This window comes from Aythya fuligula, chromosome 5, assembly GCF_009819795.1.
Source record: "Aythya fuligula isolate bAytFul2 chromosome 5, bAytFul2.pri, whole genome shotgun sequence".
Taxonomy (NCBI): domain Eukaryota; kingdom Metazoa; phylum Chordata; class Aves; order Anseriformes; family Anatidae; genus Aythya; species Aythya fuligula.
In genome coordinates this window covers 35,004,380-35,018,288 of record NC_045563.1, presented here as the reverse complement: position 1 = coordinate 35,018,288, position 13,909 = coordinate 35,004,380, and the positions used below count along the sequence as shown (strand labels likewise).

At 40.4% G+C, this 13,909-nt stretch overlaps 1 protein-coding gene across 1 annotated transcript in view; it reads left to right on the top strand.

Annotated features, from left to right (window-relative positions):
- Window positions 1-8,056: 8,056 nt before the first annotated feature.
- Window positions 8,057-13,909, top strand: part of PAPLN (papilin, proteoglycan like sulfated glycoprotein) — a 49,994-nt gene continuing 44,141 nt past the window's right edge. Inside the window, exon 1 of the mRNA XM_032189385.1 lies at window positions 8,057-8,169. The gene's annotated coding sequence lies outside the window, so the exon portion shown is untranslated. The remainder of the gene's footprint in view (window positions 8,170-13,909) is intronic.

The window sequence follows — 13,909 nt, the reverse complement described above, 5'->3', positions numbered from 1 at the left end:
CCTGGTCTAAGAATAAACAGAAACCTTTGACTGCTGCAACCAAAAATCCCTGGACTGGTATTAGAAAGCAACCTTTTCCCTTTCTCCTCAGACTAAACCTGTGCACTGGAAAAAAAAAAATAAAAAATCTTTGTGGAGGCAAGATCTCAGACACAGCTGGAATTCTGCCCCAGAAGGCTCTTTGTTAATGACTAAATACCTCATTATGCTGGGAGGGAAATCTCATTCCAGAATCCGTTGTCAGAAACATGAGCCATAGGCGTAGAGCAACAGCCGCCAGGATCTGGGCACCTTCTCATGCCCCATGGGGGTTGCACAAGGACAGAACCTGGGAAAAGAACTGTCTCTGCCTTGAGGCACTGAAGAGCTGTGCTGTGAGTGTCTGTCAAGACAGAGAGAAGGATCATCATCATCTTGACAGCCTCTGTTGCTCTGTTTCGTTGCTAGCTTTTCTCTGTGCACAGCCCAGCTGTGATGCTGCCCTTAGCTGGGTGTCAGCTTCCTTGCTGCCTGACACTGGAAGACCTTGATGAGAGCTAACGTTGTGCCTCGTGCTTCCAAGTTCTTTCTATCAAGGGCATGTTGGTCCAGAGGATCTTTTAATGCTCTTACAGTCAGTCCTGTCGTCTTACAATTCCAAAGTGAAGTATAAGAACTGGAAAGGTTTCTGTCTCAATTTCCATTTCAATAGAGCTAAATCTTAATGACTCCATGTTTAGCATGCTAGAGTTAAACCTCTGCTGAATATAACACTTTTTTAACCAAAGAACATGTTTTGGCACTGGAATTACTTTTCTTAAGCAGAAATAATGTGTATAAATGGACTGGGAGTTAGAAGGATAAATGTATTTGGGGCATGGGGGTGGGAATTGCTTGTCAGAAGTTTTGCTTTCAACTTTTCTCTCCTGTCTCTCCTAAATGGCATTTGGGGTAGTCAGTGCCAAGCCCAGCTAAGAGCAGGTGACTTTTGACTGCGCAGTGAATAGCAGGAGATCTCTGGGGGGAGTCTGGAGAGATTGCTGGGAGAAAAAAGCCTGAATGTTTAAACAGAGGAGAGCTGGAATAGTTCCAGGAGGATTTTTCTTCATGTTAGCTGTGATGTAGTCAGCTTCCTTCTTCCCTTCAAAGCTTTGCTGTATTGTTATCTCTTCCCAGCAAGCTCCCTCCCCCAGCAAGGGCCGAAGTTTGGGAGAAGCAGGGATGCTGTTTCTATTTTTGAGGGACTCAGGGTCTGTGTTTCATCAGGAACACAGGCACGCTGTGCTGGAGAGGGGGAGGCTAACTGTACTGAGACCAGGGAGTCATCCCCGGGGGAAAGGGAAGCCTGGCTGCTTTGGTCACCCTGTAGATCTTCAGACAAGGGCAGAACAGTTTAGCAAGACCTTTTAGGATTCAGTCCACCATTAGAGAAAATATGTATAGTTTTGTCATTGATTATCAGACCAAGATCAGGCCTAGAATTAGCTAGTTATTGTTCCTTCTGTGCTCTGCCACTTCAGTCTGGGCCTGATCCAAAGCTTTTGAAAATGAAAATCTTCCTATTAATTTGACTGAGCTCTGAGGCAGACCTGAGTAGAGGGCTGCTATTTGTTTGGCAATCAGAGTACTGGGACATCCATGGGGAACAGCTTTCTCTGTGAATCTCTGTAAGTAGGAGCTGTGACAATGTAATTTGTTACATCCGTGTACTCTAAACTTCAAGTTTTGCTTTTTTGGGTAGAGCAGATTGGAGTATCTATAAAACATTTGGGAGATCAAAGACTGTCTTTTATGTTTCCAAATCTAATCTGAATATAAATGATCAGCCTTGACCCTTTGCTCCTTGCTCACCAGTGACAGCTTGGGGAGCACAAGAAATAATTCATCACTATGTTTGTTTGTGTAAGACCTAAAAATGTTTTCTCTGGAAATTAATTTTCTAGCCCATATCTTTTTACCACCTGTGCTTTCTTCTACTTTTTATATATAATTAACATGTAAAATCAACAATAAAAAGAAAACAAACAGCTGAGGGAGCGTCTGTTCTGGATAAGGTATTGCCTCAATTAATGCACGTATGTGTTATTTTATGTGTGCATGTGTATGCTTGCTAAATATAATTATTCCAGTTTAAATCCTCTGCAGCAAGGAGTGGACTAATGAAGACCCTCCAGATCTCTCTGTGTCCTCAGGTTAATCTCTCTAAATGAGATACTCTGTGTGACTGCCAAGTTCGCCCTACGCAATATTTAAATCCATGATACAGAAAAAGAAAATGAGATTACAGTGGCCTTCTAATGAGTTTCTTAATAATTAGCAATGCTCTAAGTGTCTAATTTTAAGGAAGGCTGTGATTTTATGTAAATATCCTAAGATTTGAGGTGAGACTTTGGGAAAACAAAGGATGCATTATCCAATGCTAGGAAAAAATAATATAATCCCATACACCCTTCCAATAGACTCAGTTGTATCCTGGATTTGCTTACACTGGTTAAACTTGGGAGCGGTCAGGCTGGTTTGAAATCAGTCTAAGTTCTATTATGTGTAGGCCCTCCATTTTTAATATGCAAATCTTTGTGCGTCCAAGTACAGTCTTACCAATGGATCAGTGCCTTTGCTTGGATCCTGAGGTGCAGCATATTGGAGTGTCTTTCAAAATGAAGTTTGTCTGGAATTAGTCACAGCACATGGAAGCTGTTTTCTTTTTGAACACCAGTGTTATCAGTGTGTGCTTCTTTTCTTCTTTAAATGGCCTAAGGATGAAGAGCTGGAATGTGTGTGTAGGATCATCAGCTTATTCAGAAAGTTGGCCTGAATAGAAGCCATGCGTGATTTGGATGAGAATAAAAATAAATACGAAGTGACAGGCTTACCATTTCCTTCATCTTGGAAAAGGATGAAGAGAGGTGCCTCGTTCTTTGAATTCAAAAAGCCAATTTATCTTAAATCTGCCCTGGAGAGCACAGAATAGTAATTGGCTTAGTTGTCAGGAAGGGACTAAGAGAAGGGTACCCATCAGGCCAAGTGTCTGTGATCAAGTGTTGTTCTGTTCCTGGAACAGATTATAGCAAAATACTGATGACTGCATTGTTTTTCACTGTTCTGGGCTGTATTAAATGGAAGCGTCCGAGAAGGGTGGCTGGATGGGAATGAAGCTGGTACCTTAATTACAGGAAATCTCTGACAAGGTGAGTGAAAAAATGGCTTGGAGAGAGTGTGCTTGGGTGAGGGGGAGGGAGCTGGATGATTCACATGAGCACATAAACTGATAGATGGGAATCCTGGGCTAGTAGCTCACACTGAACAAAAAAACATGTTGCTGAATAAAAATCAAAAGCTAGAGGTAACCTGGGATTTTTAAGGTGTACAAATAAAGAGGAGCACAAAGTTGTTGCTTACTGACCCTTAGGGCAATGAAAAGTGGGCTTCTTCCTGGAAAACATGAGGAAAATCTCTCAAAAGTCACCTAGAAGCCCCCATAACTTCACAAAAGCACAGCTCTAAGACCTTTGTGGGAAAGAGACGGAAGAGCCCTTTATGATACTTATTTCATTACATATCAGCGTTTCACGAAAACCTGCCTTTGGAAAGACCTCCAGATTTCAGAAATACAGTGTCTCTAGCAGAACTTGTGCAGAACCCAATGCTGGCAAACAACAACACAATTATTTCTGCTAGTAGCAGCACCTGTACAGAAGATGTACTTGGATAATTGCTCTACAAAGTCCTCAGAACTTGAAGAGTTCTTGGGTCTCTGGAGAGGAGAGAGGGAGCAGTGCAAGAGTTACTGCAAGGGGATGACAGGCTTTGACGCAGCTGAGTTGTACAGCAGAGCTGACTGGTGTGTAGCCTTGTAGCCTTGTAATGTACTTTCTGGCTTTCCTGTCAGGACTTCACAGTGTCTCTTGGACATGAAATTGAGCCTTCTTTCCTGAGGGATTAGCAAGGGTTTTCATTCTATGTACCAAGAGGCTGTGATTCAGAGGGTTAAACGACATGCCTATCCTGTGATAGGGAGTAGGAGGCTGGGAAGAAACAAGTTACTAGTGCTCTATTATTCAAATCTGAAAAAAAAGTTCAGATTGAATCAAATTTGTCTATTCTGCCTTTTCTTTAAAATATAAGAAGAAAAGAATTTAGTATGTCAAGAGATGCTTTCTTTTCAGAGTGAGATGAAGCCTCTTGTTTTCAGCTCCCTGTGCACTCGATAGGAGGAGTGATGTGCTGTGGTGTCCCTGATGGCAGTGGACTTGGTTTGACATCCCTTTGGCATTCAGGTATCAGCACGCTTACCCAGAATGTCAGATTACAGCTTACTGGTATCACGTGCTCAGAAGAATTTGAGGATATGTCCTGAATAAAATGCCCTACGGCACTAGGCCAAAGTATGTGAGTGGCTGTCAGTTTCCTTTGATTAGGCTACAGCACTTACCTGAGAAACTGCATGTTAATTTGAAATCAAAGTGGAAGCAAATATCCTGTTCCTAAGTATGTGGCCTAACATAACCATAACATCACAGAGCCTTTCTCTTTGGCTAAAGGACTAAAGGAGAGATCAAGAAAAACAGTTTGTAGTGTGTCTCTGTACCGTGGTCTCCTGATCACAGTAGTGTCCTGGAAGGTTCAGATCTCCTAAACAAACTGAGCACAGATCCTTCACTTCCTTGGGAAAATGCCCAAGCCACTGAGACGAGCTTCTCTTCTGAAGGCTTTGTGAGTCTCATATGAATTTCTTGGATAACAGTGCTTCAGAAGCCAGCCTGAACTGAATTCACATTATCTCATTGAGAACCACCTTCTCTGAAAAGTATTTTGCCCGGTAAGTTATGGAATACCTGAGAATGGAACCTAAATTTAATGACTTGAATCCAACTGGGTTTCTAGTTGAAAAAACAGAAATAATGCTGCTTGCAGATAAAATAAAACTGATGATGCTGTAAAAGTGCTAGACAGCCTTAACTAGTTAGAGAGGAGCTGTGTCCAGCAAAGCAAGCAAATCTTTAGATATTCTTTGAAAACAGCCTCCAGCAGTAAGGAATCTTGGTGGTTTCTTTCTGTGAAAGGTAATTCTGGAGTATAATAAAGGAAAGCAGAAGTCTTACTGCTGACCTCTGCGTAACTGTTGAAATCCCAGCATCACAACTCCTGTAGAGATTGCTTCTTGCCAGAAGCACTTCACTGCTGGGATTAGAAGGGATATCTTTGTCAGCAACACCCAGTGCATTCATATTTACTGTGCATTCACCTTAACTGATTCTTCTGGATGATCTCATCCATAACACCATTGCCTCTGGGCTAACCCCTGGCTAGAGCTAGTGGCAAGAGGGAAATGCCTTTGGTCCTGACTGTGTTCACTCCATAGAGAACTGTGGGTGTCTTATCAATTATCAAGAGACAAGAATGGTCCTGAATCAGTGGATTATCATACATAATGGCACATGATGAACGTAATTTCAACACAGGGATAATGTCCGTTCTCACAGAGAAAAGGTACACACGCAAAACATTCTTTAGAGCTGCAGGGCGAAGATTTACTTCGTATTTGCATTGTCTTTTTCCTGGTAAGGACGGGTCTTGAGTTCAAATCCCTCCTGAATAGGTTCTGGTTTTGTCATGTCTCTGCTGGAACCAGGAAGTATGAGCAGACTTTTCCATTTCTTCCCTTAATAAAAGGAGTTTCATCAGTGTTTCATGCTGCTTAGTTGCAGTAAAACTCTGGTCACTTCTTGTTATTTTAGCATCTTAGCAGGTTATCTATTAAGGTTTTATGGGGTTAAAAATAAATCCAGATGTGTTTACGCAGTATCTGCTTTAGTGCAGTAGGCACAGCTGTTGTTCGGATGTGTCCTGGCTAGATTTCAGCAGGGGCAGTCACATTTTCCCTGTTTCTAAACTCCTTTGTAGCCTTATAACTATCAGCAAGAACAGGAGAACCACAGGGACGCTGCTAAACTTGATATTTCCAAAAAATCGTTCAATAAGGGTCCTGCTGCTCCAAGAAGAAATTTTAAAGATCAGGTTTTTATAAATTCATCTGGAGTTGTGTTTTTTTCCCTATTAACTTTCAAAGCTTTAGGATTCAATTTCAAGTCTTTTCTTCCTAATGATACACGCTAAAAGCTTTGAACTAATCTGAAAGCGTGGTTTATTCATATCAGGCCAAGGGTTCAGACTGCTATTTGTAGGGGCTGGATATCATGAAGCTTGGGATATCATTGTGACAGCTGGCAGCATGGCAGTAGCCAAGAGCCAGTTAAGAGTAAAGGGTGGGTAAAGCAAAAGTATAAGCTGCTGGAGCATCTTTCTGATAGAAAGGAAGGGCCCACAAAATTTTTTCTTATAGAAAAATCTGATTCTAAAGGGGAAAGGCAATAGTTTCTATATTCTTAGACGTTAACAGTGTACAGTTGTTGACCCTTCTGACAGGGGGAACGTAGGTAGCCATGCATCAGCACCACCATTAGACGCTCCTCTGGGGTATGTCGTATCTTTAAAACTTTGGAGCCCCCCTTCTTGTTGTTGGAGGTACTGACCTTTTGTGCTGGTTTTCCTGTTACAGGTTATCCTGTAGGCTTTGTTTATTGTGGCAGAGCCAGCTGGGGCAGGAAAGTACAGGGTTGCTTTTGCATGTGTAAAAGATGTGACTTTGTTTGAACTCCGTCCCACATGGCATGTGTAACCATAGGATCCAAGTACTTTTTGTAGCTTGTACCTTTTGTAGCTTGTTGCCAGACAGGGATTGACCAGCAGGGATTAAAACAGCTGTAGCCCTTGAATAAAATTGCTTGCTGTAGTGTGTGTGCTTCTGTGTCACCTGGAGCATTTTTAACATTGTTAGAAGCTTCTTTTCAGTTTGGAGCTGTCTAGGCTTGTCAACAATTGCCAAGGTTATTGTCTCTTTTTATCATTTAAAGCAGTAATATGGTCAAGAAGAGAGCAGTGATACCAGTTCTGGATATTTCATTGCACATTTGATGTCTTCCTTGTAGATCCAGCATATGGAGTTACCTGAAGGCAGAAGCTTCAGCTTTCCTTTTGAAAGCAAGGTTCTCTTTCTTATAGTTTCAAATAAACTGCTGATGAAAAAGGACTCTAACACTGGAAGGCAAGCAAAAAGACCAACCCATACCCGAGACTTTAAAGATTTTGTCATAATCTTGGAGACTTCTGTCATAGTAATTTTTTAAGCAGGGTTGAAATGCTGACAGCTGTTATAATTGCTGGCCAGAATCTATTTTTATAGATCAGTGACCTTTGTATTTCAATATTTTATACTAAGCAGAGGAAAAAACCAATAGAGGGGAAAAATAATCTGTTTTCTAGATAAAACAACAACAGCAACACGTAAGTTGTTATGCAATGATTTCTCCACTATCCACATGATTAACAGCACAAGTTTTTCTTGTAATGCATCCAGCTAGATTTGTGTTCCCTGTACAGTTTTTCTATTGCTAAATTGTTCCTTCATGGGATTTTTCAGAGGGTATCTGAATTGCATGGCATTTGTTAGAGGCAAAAACAGAGAAACCTGAGCTGCCATTGTCTTTGGTTAAATTCATATCTGTGTCCAAAGTGCTGGTATTTTCAGACCTTGGGAATCTGCTTAACTCTGCCTAGAGCCAGATCTAGCTGTGAATTGTGTTTCAGTTCAGACTTCCTTTGGTCAAAAGAGTATCTGTGAACTGTGAGTCTGGCTTTAGTTTTAAAGGAAATGTTAAATTAACTAATAGAGTTAGGAACTTACAGAAATGAGTACCAAAGGGATCTGTGGATAGCTGTCTCACTTTTGATATGCTGCCTGCAGCTAAAATACAACTAGTTATAAAGGGCTCCACCCCTTTAATAACTTAAGGCACAGTTTAGAGCCAATGTGTGTGCTCACAACACAGACTACAGGAGCTAGAAACAACTCCACATCATGCATGCACACATGCATGATTACAACTCTGGCTTTTCCAAGCAAAAGAGAAAACACTTGTGAAGAAACTTAGAGGCCGAAGGGGTTAAATGAAACCCAACTCTCCTTTTCCTGTGCAGTAAGGATTAGTAACCAAACAGAAGCTGGAGAGAAGAGCATGTTAAGAGCCACCGTTTGAACCAGAACGATAAGAAAGTGGTTTTTGCAGCTTGACTACAGTGGTGTCAGTCCCTCCAACTTTTGCACTCACCTTGCACAGGTACACACAGAAGGTAAGAGTTGACTTTGTGTCCTGGGCTGTCTCCTGATTCTTCTCCCTGGACATCTATTTTGTTTTCAGTCTTTTCAGTGCTGCTTTTTTTTTTTTTTTTTTTTTTTTTTTTTTTTTTGCATGTTTTTTAAATTATTTATATATATATACGTTTTGTTCTTTTTTGTTTTGTTTTTTTAAACTGTCTTTGATTTCCCACCATTTTTTCCCTTTGATTCAAACACGGGAGAGGACAGACCAGAGTCCCTGTGACTGCAAAACTGGATTTCCTAGTAGGGAGGAAAGAAGACACTTCATGTATTTGGTGAACATTAATCCCTTTCACTCACAGTTAATTATACTGCAACTTAATGTAATCCAAGCTGTTCCTGACATTGTGAGTGGGCAGAGCAGGAGGTGGAAGGGTCAGGTAGCAGTTTGATAGGATGCAGGACAAGCCCGCTGGGGGGCAGACACATGTGCTCTGCCAGCAAGAATGCAGAAAGACACAGGTAGCAGGGCTATTAACTGGAGAAATATGACTTTTGCTGATAGGAGTAAAAGCCTGCCCAGGTGCTAGGACTAAAACCCCCTATCTACCACCCCCGAGTGCTCAGCTGCTTCTGATGATGTGCTAGCAGGGCAGGGTGCTGAGGGGAGGGATGTCCTGATCAGCCAGCATTGCTTTCAGCTGGGTGAGGCAGGATCCATTTTGGAGGCCATCTCCAACCAGTGATGCTGTCCAAATCAACGGGCCTGCTTGTGAAAAGGGATGTTTATAGGACTGGATCTCATCCCTGAGGATGTTTGGCATGTGAGGCAGGCCAAGAAGCTGCTTAAGGGATCTGTACTGGAAAGGAGATGGTAATGGGTTGGCAACAACGTGGCAGGACAGTAGATTTGCCCGATGCCCAGGTGTTCCTTGGGGGTGGCCAGGTGGAGGTGAGTAGCCATTGCTTACAAGCTGAGTTTCAAAGCTTTGACAAAGTTAATGTTGGTCTCGAATTGAGTTCCTAGGGCTAGGAATAACTGCTGCTAGTACCAAGGTCAGGGAAATGGTAAATTTATTTAGGTCTATTTGTAGAGACCCTAAAGAGGGCTTGTAAACACCTTGTCTATTACTTTTTGAAGTATCTTCACAACACTTTTAAAGTTGTTTTTTTGCTTTGTTTTGTTTTTTAATCTCTTCTGCTTTGCACTTATGAGGGCCCTTCACCAGCTTCTCTGCAAGCTGGCTTGCAACTTGTATGTTCTTCTCCTGGTCTCTTAGAGATGTGCCATCCTCCGTAATGCCGGAACATTTCCTAGGCTCTGTAAATAGAGTAGCCATGAAAAAAACTTTCTTTTGGAGGTGCAGCTTGAAATGCTACACAGTCAAACGTGTATTGGACAGCCTCATACTTGAACTTCCAGGACAAATTTTTACTGTTACTAGGAGCAAAGGGAGGTGTTTGTGATGTGCGATGAAAGTAGATAGGACCATGCATCTTTGGCATGGCACTAGCTTAAACTAATGCTTGTTCACATTAGTAAACAGAATGATTAATAAGATGGAAAAAAATATTAAAGCATGTAGCATATTTGCTGTCTTCAGATGTTTTGCTTTTAGCATTTTTTCCTTGTCCAGTGTGAAATAATTGAGGCTTCTTTTTTCATGTGCACTCTCAGGTTCTTACACCCCAGGGATTATCCTGGCACCTCAGAGGTGTTTGTTTTTAAAATATTTTCTGTAGCATGTGCATATTCTGTTTGCTAGTAAACTGTACAGTCTGTTGCTTTTGAGAAAAGGTTTTTGACAAAGGATTTGAGGTGACTTTTTTGTTTGCTGCTCTCTCCATGGTAATATATTAAAAATGATATTAAGTATAAAACAAATGAAGTTGCTTTCATTTTAAGGGGAAAGAAACGATCATGGGTGTAGAATGGATGATCTTAAATGCTGCTGTTCAATGAGTGATAACCTTCTGATGCTGATCCTCTGTCTCTGTTTTGGGGATTCTCTCTCTCCCCCTCCTCTTTTTGATCCAGTCACTTACCAGCTTGGTAAAAGATCTAGTTACTTAAGGGATTACTTGCCTCAGAAAGTTGGCACCAAGATTCAGTTGGCATCTCTGAATGGTTGTGTCCTGACTTGTTGGAAAGGTTTAGGAAATGGAAAAGGAAGTATGTTGTTGCAACTGTTTTTCATGGTGGTAATTGAGTTTAGTTATTAAAGTGTTGTTTTTTTTTTTTTCCTAAAGAAACATGGGTGTTCTTTTAAAAGTGGGAACTTGCAAAATAAATAAACATATAAATAAAAATCCAATCTTGATTGAGGTCCCCTTCTTCTGAATGTAATGTAAATAAGGCAAAATAATATTCTATGTCTTAGAACAGGTAGGGCTTATGCTGGCAAAAGTCCTTCTCTTTGTTCAGAGGAGGGTTTCAAATGTTACCCATTTTATTAGATCTTGTATGTACTTTGTGACTCATTGGTACACAGAATATAATATTTTTTTTTTATAAGGGGAGCTATTTTATAAGGTCTGCTGTTTTGTATAAGGACAACACCTAGAATCCATCAGATACAATTTCAGGTGTTCTCATGATTCATGTTATAGCCTTGTCATTAGCTGATCCAAGGGGGAACTGTTCTTCTAGGGGCATATTGATGCTGAGTGAACTACAGAGGAAATTAGTTGCTTTGCTCTTAGGTCTGTGAGAAGTATTATATAAAACTGATGATAAACTCCTCAGAGTACCTAGCATAGCTATGAAGACTAGACAGTGATGGATGATTGCTCTTGTCTAGTACAGTCATTTGTGGTTATGCCCATGGTGTGATGGACTTGTCAGAATAAATTTCACATTTCACAAATCATTTCACTGGAAATGATACTCTGCTGGATAGTTTCACTGTCTCATTTTTTAATCTCTGCTGTTGGATTGGAAATATGATTTGTTGTGGTCCAGTATCTTGTCTTGGCTGATGACTAACAGCAGTTACTAGATGTGTGAGGAGGGCCTTTAATACTAAAGGATTTGAGTGGGTAGGTAGTCATACACATACTCTATGTACAGACCACTTGTTCATGCTTTCTCACACAGTAGCAAGCTCAAACTTTCTTGACATGCAGACATGATGTATGGAAAACAAGTACTGTCAAAAGATTGTTTATTTCTCTGCTTAGCTCTTAAAGCAGTAATTGGAGGTTCTGGTTTGGGTATCTGTGGGAGAAAACAGCTTGAGAGCAAGGAACCGATTTATTTTTAGATCCTACTGTTGTCATTTTGCTGTGATCACACAGTTGAGCATGTGCTTCCTTTCAGTTCTCTCCAGGCACTGTGGTGTGATCACACTCTCCTAAGATCATTTTTATGAAGTTAATTTTTAGTGACAGATGAAAGATGCTTGGCTGATGTCTTTAGAGACTGCAGCCCTAATTCCCCTAGTACAGGTTCTGCTTCCTAAGTTTGTTAGTCAAAAGTTTTTTTGCCTTTTTTTTTTTCCCCATTTCTTTTGGTTCTACTCACTTTCATCATCTTTCCCTTGCATAGTAATGTAAATAAGCCCACTGACTTCTCTGGGGAATTTCCTGCTTCATACAACTGAAGATATGTCTGCATCACAGTCAGCAAGGTTGGTTCCTTCGGGAACAGTTGTACCCATGCTAGTTTTGCATGCTTGGCATGTTTGCAGATATCTACAGGTAAAACTGAGTTAGCTTTTTCTTCTTTCTTTCTTTTTTTTTTTTTTTTTTTTTTTAAAGTAGATTAGATGTGGAGGTAGCAGCAATGAAAACATGCATGAGGGTCAGGGTAAATATTCTCATGTTTTCCTACTTACATTGTTGTTAGTCCCCAGACAAATTTATTTAAAGGTAATGTTCCCTAAGTACACTGCAAGCATACTGTTGAATGTGGTGTTAACATACTTTCAGAAAAGAGAAGCATATCTTGCAAAAAGGCAGAAAACACTTTGTATTGTTTTAAAGATTTCTTTTAAGATAACCCTGGCTTTTTTTTTTTTTTTTTTTTTTAAACCTATCGCACAACTCAAAAGATTGTCACATTGTTTATTGGGGATGGAATGAATTTAAATAAAATTGGAGATAGTTCTCCAGCATTGAAATCCCTTACTTTCCTAAGGAATTCTCCAAAATTTGAATTCAAAGGGGTTAATATCAGCTGGCTAGTGTGCTTATAAACAGCAGTAGTGCTGAGTGTCAATATTTCAGATCAGGCTAAATAATTCATATAAGCAAAGCCTGAGCTTTAACAGGGTAGTAGTCGATCCAGAAGGTCATTAGACATTCCTCTTCAGTTGTTAGTGTCTGGGATATTATATCCTTGTCATGTGTTTTCCATAGGCAGAGTGTGGCTGCTTGTTGCAATGTCTAAATCAGTCTGCATGCACTTGTCTTTATCCCTATTTGCTCACACATTTAATTAACAAATAAGGACAGTGAGACTACCAAAATAGAAGGCAGAATCCTATCTTCTTACAATGAATTTCTATCTGCAAACCTAATTGGGGAAGTCTGGACGCAGAAAATTGAATCTCAACTGATATTAATTGGTACATAGCTGTCCTTATGAAATACTTCATTATTTCCTGCAGAGGTCTAGCAGAGTGACTGCATTTACTTGGAAGATGCAGCTCCAATAACATCAATTTTAGATACTTCATTGTGGATTTTAGAGATTGGGAAAGAAGTAGATGTGCCTTTTCCCCGCCCCCTGATAGGGTGTGGTGCGATGCCTTGCTAGAGTTTGTGTGGTTTGCAGTCTGATCTCTGCAGTCTGATTTTTCAGCTTCTGTGATTTCCATATTCAAGATAAAGCCATATGGCACAGGCTACTGTAGCTTCCCTGGGTGTTGCTGAACTTGACGTTGCTTTAGAAGACCTCTGTAAAAACAGTTGGTCAGTCTGAGGCAGTGACATTAAGCAGTGGCCCAGTGCAGGTTTTATGCCTGTTCTGCGTTAGGCAGAAAGCTGAGACAAAAGTCTATTGATAGAGCAGTCTAGAAGATGCTTGTACATTGCCAGTACTCTTGGCTGATGCTCTGCTACTGTGCTCAGTATGTTTTTCTCTAACTTTTTTTTTTTTAATTTAACAAGGTAAATTTTAAAGTTACGCTAGCTGAAATTTTAAAATGCATAATATGGCTGAAAGTATATCTCAGCAGGAGTACTCTTTTGATGAGGTTTATTTAATCCCTAGCACATGTTTGGAGTGAATTAATAAATTGGTGTGTCAATGATAAAGGTATCTCTGTAAAACTTTTACTCAGCTTGTGTGTGTTGTGTTTTTCTTTATTTTGCCTCCCTTCCCATACCACTAAACACCTTCAACTAGTCTTGTGTTTAAACACACATTTAATAAACGTTTATCCACTACTTTGTATATAAATGCTATTTTTAATAAATGTGGCTTATTGTGTGGTCAAGACAAAGGAAATTCAGCATCCTCCTACTTTAATAGGCTTACACACGTTAATTAGTTTATCCGCTGTAGCCCAAAGGGCGTCAGGCCCAGGATTTTCTTTGGAAAAATGTCCAAAAAATAAAAAGATGGTTCCCTGTAGTCAGGGAAGAAAACAGGCAGTCACCTTGGTTAGAATTGTCTTGAATGTGATGTCCTCTGTCTAAAGGGATTACCAGTTTCTTCGTTCCTCTGGACTTCATGATGTGGTCCTCATGCTCCCCCAAAGCTGCTCTCAGTATAAGTAAAGGAGCTTTTTCCTTACCCTTGATCCTTACTCCATTAGCATCTTTCCC